At 41.2% G+C, this 9,158-nt stretch overlaps 1 protein-coding gene across 2 annotated transcripts in view; it reads left to right on the top strand.

Annotated features, from left to right (window-relative positions):
* Positions 1–6,367: 6,367 nt before the first annotated feature.
* The window catches only part of LOC139991479 (zwei Ig domain protein zig-8), a 174,994-nt gene continuing 172,203 nt past the window's right edge, over positions 6,368–9,158 (top strand). The window contains exon 1 of one of the 2 annotated variants that reach the window (XM_072011583.1): positions 6,368–8,212. The gene's annotated coding sequence lies outside the window, so the exon portion shown is untranslated. The remainder of the gene's footprint in view (positions 8,213–9,158) is intronic. The other variant, XM_072011584.1, reaches the window with a different exon arrangement.

Here is a 9,158-nt window from a genome sequence, read left to right as displayed (position 1 = left end):
CCGCAGCCGCACACCAATTTGGACTCGTGCTACCGTGCATAAGTGATCCAACGATCGGATAAGTACACAAACTTGTCACTTATTGTGTAACTACGTTCTGTCAAGTAGTTTGTTACGATTTCCCCTTGCACGTCTCATCGCCGTATCGTGTACTTTCTTCCTCGCTGATACACCGGCACAAACCTCTCTCTTTTCGTTTCTCCCGCTTTCCATGTCCTCTTACCGTTTCGCTGCACTGGTGGAAGAAGACTCGTATCGTACAGTTACAAGGCTGCCCCTAAATCCTTCCGAGTGAACGGTGCCACCGTGAAGAACATACAGAAGCAACTTCTCTCCCTCACCGGTTCGTTCAACATGCTCGCTAAAGGGGGGCGAAAGCAGTATCTATCTACCTCTAGCTCGGTACCAGGCTGCCTGTGCAGCTTTCGAGATTTATTTATCGCGCGGCTCGGACCCTTGTCCCCTTCGACTATTCCTTATGGACCCCAGAAGCACTCCTTTCCACGGTTTTACCTCGGACGGTAGTTCGCCTACATAGTGATTCAAGTGATAAACTCGCGAACCATCCCATCGAGTACCCATAATAGTTGGTACGAAAAATGAATGAATGGAGAATTCGCTGTGTTTCCTTTTTCTCTCTCTCCTTTTTTCTTTTTTTTTTTTTCTCTTAAAATATTCCATTCGTAGAAAGGTTTCGAAACCTAGTGCTAAGGTTTCTGCATGACGTGTCACGATTATAAATTACAATCGACGCTTATCCAAACGTCCAGAAGGTAGAAACGAGTTTCCAGATACTTTTCCTTTACCAGTCTCCGAAGGAAAAGATCGGTGAGTACAATACGTATGAGGCCAGTATAATACATCGAATCGGGACGAAATGCCTTTTCACAAGTTCTTTTGAGCTTTCAAAGCTCGGAACAATATCTGACTTGAGATTGGGGTCGCGGGAAGTCCCTCGGGTAAGAAGTGTTATCTACGTTTCCCCAAGCCCGAAACGAGACGCCCCGTCGACCACCATTCAACCCACCTTCAACCCCTTTTGCAGACCAAGCACTTACCCCTCCATTTTAATCACTACTTCTGATAGTCTCGTCGATTGGATCAGAGACCTTCTCGTACACTAGGTGTGCCTCTTCGATTTTCAAACGCTAAACCATTCTATTACGATCGCTACAACTCGATTTTTGAGATTTTTCTACCGTTTCCTTTTTATCGTCGCTTTGTTCATTAAAAAAGATCTCGAGCGAGACGAATATCCGGCACGAGATGATTGTCTTACGTTTTCTTTGGGTATTGTAAAACATCAAGCGATTACAATGGCTTAAGGAAATCTGCTTGTCGTCAAAGTTAATTAAACTTCTGTACCCTGGACAATAGGTTTATTATACGTACATACAACTGTTATACTCCTCTTCGGGGAGTATTCAACGTATAACAACATTGTTACCTGCGAGTATAGCTTTCTTGGTACTCAAGACGGCGTTGTTTCATTTAAGATGGAACTTGGGACAACGATCGTGGGACGTACACTCTCTGATGAAACGTAGCTACGAAACGTATGACATTCATTAGGAAATATATAATTTAATTGAAATTATTCGCCTGTGGACCGGAGCCCATTCTGTACGTACGAAACTACTATATAGATGACAGATACATTTACTCCACACGAAGACCATAAGAAAAGGATACGAGCAATTTTAAAATTGAATAATCCACTGCACGTTACCAAAGTTGTCATTTCGTCTACTGTTTTGCAAGTGTCTACAAGTGTTCGAGTATTTTCGCCAGCAACTGTATGTTTGAATATCTTCAATAACAATATAGAAAGTATTAAATTTTGTTAGATACTATAGAAAATATTGGTCTTGTTATTTTTACGTTCCAATTATACGAACAGTTCTGTCCTCGCTACACGTTGAATCATGTATTATCTAACTTTCATCACGATCGAATAGGGATGTTGGCTGAAGCAAAAAATGTCAATTATACGAATGATGTTGATACATCGAAATACATTTAGATTTTGCAACGAGGCGAGAACATTGAAGTTTGGGAGGCGCGTTCGTTTGAAAGTTTCTGAATGTTGGATATTAATAAGCAACGATAGGAAGTTCGTTGCTCCGTTTAGGGTAAACGTATCCATAGAAGCGCTTCGCAACCGAAGCTGTGAAAAGACCCTAAAGACCGTACTCCCGACCCGCTATTAAACCCTCGATCGTTCAAGTGCTAATTATTCGCTTGAGTCTAATGATGCCAATTAAAATTTTCCTGCGATGCCTTCGACCGGCGGGGAATTTCGCCTTGTTAGTTTCCTTCTTTTCCTCGCCCGGAACAACACTTCACCCAGAAACAATTACTTCCTCGAATTTATCATTTTCGTTTCTTTCTTCTAAATCTGCCTTATCAATTTCAACCAACATCTCTTATTTTTTCTGGGCCCTATAAAATCCGAGTTCGCTATTTACATTGTCATGGGTAGATAACTAAGTAATTCTGTATATTTTTCTGTATTAATTAATAAAACAGCTCTTGATCTACATAGATTATACTAATCTTACAGTGAAATCGTGTCGCACTTTATCTTAAATAAAAGGCGTAATTGACATTTTATTTTGAATAGCATTGTATAGAGTGTAGGGTAGAATGACTGTGGAAGATAATGAAATGGTGTTGGTTATCGTTATTGAAATTCTGTAAATGTAATATCGTAGTGTATATCTAAAGGTGCGTGAATGTACCTGGCGCCACGAATATATCATGTACGGTTTAGGGGTACGAGCAGGGGAATGGTGTCGACGTGGGGTAAAGGGTACAAGGAGGTGGAAGGGGCGGATTTGGTGATGTAGCAGCCTGAGATGTAACCGCAAGCTATGCATGGAATGTTCCTGCTCAAGTCGGTAGGTAGGGGGGTGCGAAAAGGGGTGGTTTGATCCCGGGCAGTGCCATCTTAATTAATTTCCTCTCAATCTAGATTCGCGCCGTCGAAGGATGCTCGCACGATGCGCTGTACAATCGTGCATACAATATTCTCTTGTACGGTCCTGGGCATGCATTCTAATTAGAGCTCAAGCAAATGGCGGCGTAACGAATCCACTTTCCTTCCAGTTTAAGTCAGTACTCATCGATCTTGCATTATTTATTAATAGAGAATTGTCGCAACGTAGAATGAAAATAATATAGTTTCGAGCCCTGACGCATTAAATTTATAAGGGAATAATTAAAAATTTAGAATTTACATTTTATTTATATATTAATAAATTTAGTAGAGGAATTTGTGTCATGAAGATGGTGGATTTTTCTTATAAAGATAATGCATCTTTCTCATAAGATTTTGTGTAATTTAAAATTTCATTCCTGTAATGTGTTATACTAAGGTTTGTATATGAATTGTGAACCAAAAGTTTGGAATCAATATGTTCCATAGATGCGAAGAATTTAAAAAGGGAAGTGAATTTAGAATTCTGTCGTCTCAGGAAATTCTGTAACCAAAAATGTATCGTAGTCAGAAGAAGTTCATATTAACGATAAAATCACAAGGAAATTCAGTATAGGTATAACTATGAAAGTGATTTCAAACATTTAGCCAGTAGATTTATTTATTATAACATTTTCTATTCAAATTAAACACATTTGATTGTCTCACTCTTGTAACAATCTACATACCCACATGTATATGAGTATAGTTTTAACGAATTTTCAAGAATCCATTACTAACACATCTGTTAGGAAGATGCAGGAGAATCAAATTTAAAGGCAATGACGTTCGGAAATTGAAATTACTGTTTGAATCGTGAAGTGGAAGGAAGAAAACCATAGGAGGAAAAAGAAACAAGGAAGGTCCTTAATAAGAAACGTCTCTAAACGACCATCTTGTACAAATCGGATTGGGCCCGAATGGTTAGAACGAATGACTAGTCGGCCAATTGTCCCTCCGAAGTGGAAGTGCTGATATCCAGTCTTCAGTTGGGACGAGTACAGGTCAGATGGTCATCCGGAGATGTTATATTTTCCTGTAAGCCTGCCTGACCCTGACAATAAGAATTAATCGACAGCTCTTTTCTTCTATTCTCAAGGTTCATCGCCATTGTGCTTGCGAATCTAACAAATAATTTCCTCGTACGTTTCTCCCTGGCGATCATTCCTCGCGTCGTAAAATCTTTGATCGAACGAAATCGTAATACGTAGAACCGTCGTAACTCATTGAATCCGTGATAACTTTGATCGTCACTCGACGTACATTATTTATTTCCTCCATGCGAAAATTTTACAATCTTCCACCGTTGGACTTTTATTACCTCGATAACAATTGCACCTTTCTCTCTATTTTATTTGAAAAGTGAGAGAGTATCTTAACCACGGCAAGGGAGACGTAGCACAGTGTGAAAATTGATGTCTTTTAGTATAACGTCGTATAAAGTGTAATTCTTCGAACGAAAGAACGGACAGAGACGAATGGATGTAGGTCAGTGTCCTCGTTATTGTGACCGGTCTCGCCCCTCTATTTTTTCGATTCTCTTTTCTTGCTTTTGGCTTTTTTTAACCCCGACCCAAGTAGAACAATAACTATCACCGTCGAAAACGACAATCGTTATTTCGTTGGTTCTCGCTCCGTTTGCACTAGACAACCTTTTCATCGTCGTCATGGTCCCATCGTTCTGCAGTTGCACCTGCTGACACCGCGTATTAACTAACTTTGTTTCGCGGAATACGGTCGCAACACGCCGATATAACGAATATTTAGCGGTAGACGATAAAAAATCGTGCCATCTATTCGTGTCTATCACTGCTGACCGGAGAGAAAAGAACGAAAATGTGAAGAGAAAACACGAGGGGGAACAAATGTAAATGTTTTCGCAAATTAATCGCAAATACGCGGTGTTGATTGTTTTTAAAGTACATTGTGTTTACTGAATACCGATTGTTTAACAAACAAATGCAGAAGCATCCAATATTATTCGGGACTTATGGAGTCCAGAAAATTATTATTTGTACCGGTTTCGGTTGTTTATATCCGACCATTGTTCGATCCGTTAATTATTCAGAATATCGTGAATTTATTATGTTCACGGTATACGATATTGTTATAACTTTATGACGGGAAAATAGGAGTAGAGAGTTCGGTGCTCTCATACGTTTTAGAGATAGTAAGCTATTGAGTTAACTATCCTCGCCCATGGGATCAAGCAGCGGCACGTTAGGGGAAGTTATAAGTCTTTAAACTTTAATTTTAAGTTGAACTCCCCGGCGGAAAGTTAGTTTAGTTCCAGCTTACTTATACTTTTGCGGCCGAGTTTTGAAACCTTAAGAACCTTCAAGATTTTACAATAAACTTCGAATGGTTTATACCCACAGCACTGAGAACGCAAAAGTACAGTGAAACATATGTAGCGAACTTTACGTTTGCTTTTACAACGTTTACTTGTGTCGTGCTATGTTTCGTTCTGCCTTTTAAATATCACAACGAAAATTACGAGTCGAATAAATTCTATGGTGTTCAATTAGGTAATTAATTGGGAATTATTAGGTAATTAATAAATTGATAAACGTACAGCTTCTAAAGAGTATTTAATATTTCTTCGTCAAATCGATCCTGATTAATTAAGCTAATCATTTATTCAAGCTGATTATTGTATTTATCACGTCGATTGCTGATCGGCCATTGAAACTATTATTATATTAACTTTCGACAAAATCTGCTTTTAAAATATTCGAATTCAGAGACTCGTTAATAGAATGCGGATATTCGTACGAACTCGTATTTCTACGGAGTGAATAAATAAATTTATGAATACGATCAAGTATTGTAAATGGTAGCTGGTATTTAAATTTATACGAATCATACATATGCGAATCATTATATAGTATTTTTGCACGAATATCCTCAGTTAGTTCTATCGTTTGTCTTCTAAACGGTACAATTCAATAATTCGTCGTCGATAAACTTTTGCAAAACCAACAAACAACAGCGTCGTTCGATATTTGTTTCTTTTAATTTCTTTTACGACGCGTTTATAACCGAACTTTATCTCACACATTTGATTCTTTTAACTTGTAGATCGTGCTCCTACATTTGAGCCGGGGAACTAGGAAATGATACGTACAATTGATAATTAGTAATCTTCCATAATATTGGTTTCTTCAAATTGATTTCTTCAAATTCAAAATTGAGTACTTCTTTCAATATAAATAATATTAAAAGAAAAGATTGGTGTAGGGTGATGTATATGATATCTCCGCCACTGTTACCACCCCGTGGCCGATAAGGGTGGTGGACACGACGTGGTGGGGCGCGGGGGTGACGATTCCGCTTTGGCCCGAGTCGCGGCGACGCTAGCGCCGCGCCGGAGGCTCCAGTCCGAGCCCAGCATCACTCGTGGTGGTTTCGCGCGCGCATCCCCCGCCAAGGTGCGACTACTTTTCGAGGAAAGGGAAAGAGATTCCGTCCTGGCGATTCCGCCACGCTTTCAACCCCTTTTTCACGCGACACCCCGAAACACGCCGCGAAACAATCGACCGACTGTGTCATCAAAAAGACGAGCAAAATACGAGAAGAAAAGAAAAGAAGAGGAAAAGAAATCGCAGCGCATCGTTTCCGACGTGCTATGATCACCAGACGAAAGAAGGATCCGGCGAACGTAAGCCGACACCGTGAAACAGCACGATCGTCGAACATGTGAAGAAGATGGAAAAATCAGCGGCAAAAGGATACGAATCCTCGACGAGGAATATAAAGTCAGAACTACGGGAGAGAATATTCGCGTTCTCGAGGGAATCAACGAAACGTGTTGAAGAAAAAACGCGAGTGATTATTTTCGAGACTCGAATGCGGTCAATTGCCACGACTTTGTAAACACAAGTATCAACGCTGGTTTTGTTTATCCCTCGTTCATCGGTGACTCTTTTAGCCATTCGTGTTCAGTGGCCTGGAATCGAGAAATCTCTGGAATCTTCGTGTTTATTCGCGCTCACGTTCCGTAAAGTAGCGCCTAGTAAGTGGAAACAGTCGTTGAGATACAGACAAAGAGAGGCAGAGGACCAGGGACATTGGCGAAAATCGTTCCACAGGACGCGCATCCTCGTGCGTGATTTTACTCGTCGTTTCTCCAAGTGTGTGCGCGTTTCTTATCGAACTGTTCGTCTTAATGGAAGCCAGTAGGATCTTAGCCGCGTAGTTGGACGGACCGACGAATCGTTGGTCGTTGAATATTCACCGTGGACGAGGCTGGACGATCCACGAACGGAAAGTTCTCGCCTCGCATCGCCGCTTATAATCACGTTATGAATGCACGACACGCCGTTGCGGCTTCGTAGCGGCGCATCATGCTCGGCTGCTTGAATGTGCCAGTGCAAGTGCGAGATCCGCGGTATCGATCCGTCGATCGCTGATAAATAAATCGGGCCCCGTGTTTCGCGTAACGTGTTCCGCGGAAGGTGATAAAGGGGAGAAACATATAGAGGAAGGAGAGAAATTTTGCGTCAGAGTGAGAGAGCAAAAGTATCGAGGGAAGAAAAGAGGAACGAAATTAAAGTGCGCGCGGGTTGGTTACTGGGGCGCGAATGATTTGTAGGTCGGATATTTCGAAAATTGCGATCGCCAGCTGTCGGAGGAAATGTTTCACCGAATGATTGCCAGATCGGTAGATCGATCGGCAATCGAAAGTTTTCCTTCCTTCTAAGCCCCTACTACCCTGTACTTTCTTCCCTTTTGTGTCCCCACCAGTTTCTACCTTAAGCTTTCTGCGAATTGCGAGCGTAATTACAAGTGCCACGGCTGAGAAATATTACAGGTTTCGTCTTTCCATGGAATAAGAATAACAGTGTCGCTGCGAATCCCTTCGAGATTGCTCGATCGAATATTCTTCGAGTAATCGTACGTCGTTATTCGTTTGGTCACGCGATAGGATGGCTAGTAGCTGGTGAAGCTGGAAAAATTCATCCTGGAAGCTTGTGAAAGTGCGTGCGTATTATTATTAGAACGGTTTTCTACCAAGTGACGAACGTACATAGAGCAAGGTGTCGGAGAGCCGATCGAGGATTTCGGAGTGTGTAACCACGGAGTTTCTGTCGTTCCACGAGCTCCATTCGCAATCGCGACGCTTGATTTCGTAGCATTGTCCGGCTCCCTGCACGCGGTCCAGTGCATCAAAGGCGAGGATCGCTTTCGTGTACACGACAACGAAACAACAAAGGAAATACGATTTATTTAGAGGTGAGCTTCCAACCACAATGCGATCTTCTTTCTCTACTTTCTTTTTTTTTTAATCACGTACACATAGAGGGGTATTATCCTTTTTACAATTTTCATTGAAATTTGATAAAACACTATCCGATATTCTGCCAACTTTATACGCTGAATTTCGCGGCAGTATCAACGTCTAGGTTTCAGGTCACGTGAAACGAACTTCCGACATTGTCTCGTAGCTGCGCACTTCGTTTCGGTGCGTCTGTTCGCGATGCAGCAAGTTTTGTTAGTCGAATCTTCCGAGAGCAAGTGTTCTAACTAGGTTGAATTAGGGTTTAATAACTTGCGAGCAAGAGCTTGGTGGCCGGGCGAGGATTTAACTGAAAGAGTAATTAAAACGCGTCCTCGAGTTTCATCTAGATTAACGCGTAAAAATATTATAGAACGATGAGTAGTTTCAGCTGAAGTGGAATATTCGAGGGAGAAATATTGTTTCGAATGTAATAGATTTCGATGATCGAGGGAAGTCGAGTGGCAGGAAGAGGAACAAACTTCTCTGAGATCTTTATTAAAATTTCAGTCGGTCTTCTTCCCGATAAAGTTTACCGATACTCTAACTGGCATTAGGTCCTCGAAGGTTGCTTTTCACGGGACGTTATTAGTTTTCTCAGACAATGCCCCCGTTAAATTTATTCCCACCACGCCGCGGGTTCGGATACTTTGATACTTTAATCATCTTTCCTCGCATGCACCATCGCGATTTATAAGTTCTAATCTCCGCAAGTGAGAATGAAACGAAAAGGACATTAAACTTTGCCCTTTTGCCTCGCCAGACTTTAATCTAGGTTTAACAAAGGCAAACGATATTAAAAAGAGGGTAAAAGACACGAGGATATGATATCGTTGTGTGATATATCCCATGTTAAACAAAAGTATAGAATGAACAAGGAAAGCTGTTGGTGAAACGTTTGAC

This window comes from Bombus fervidus, chromosome 10 (genome assembly GCF_041682495.2).
Source record: "Bombus fervidus isolate BK054 chromosome 10, iyBomFerv1, whole genome shotgun sequence".
Taxonomy (NCBI): Eukaryota; Metazoa; Arthropoda; class Insecta; order Hymenoptera; family Apidae; genus Bombus; species Bombus fervidus.
The sequence above is the reverse complement of the archived record's forward strand: the minus strand, read 5'-3'. Positions and strand labels throughout refer to the sequence as shown.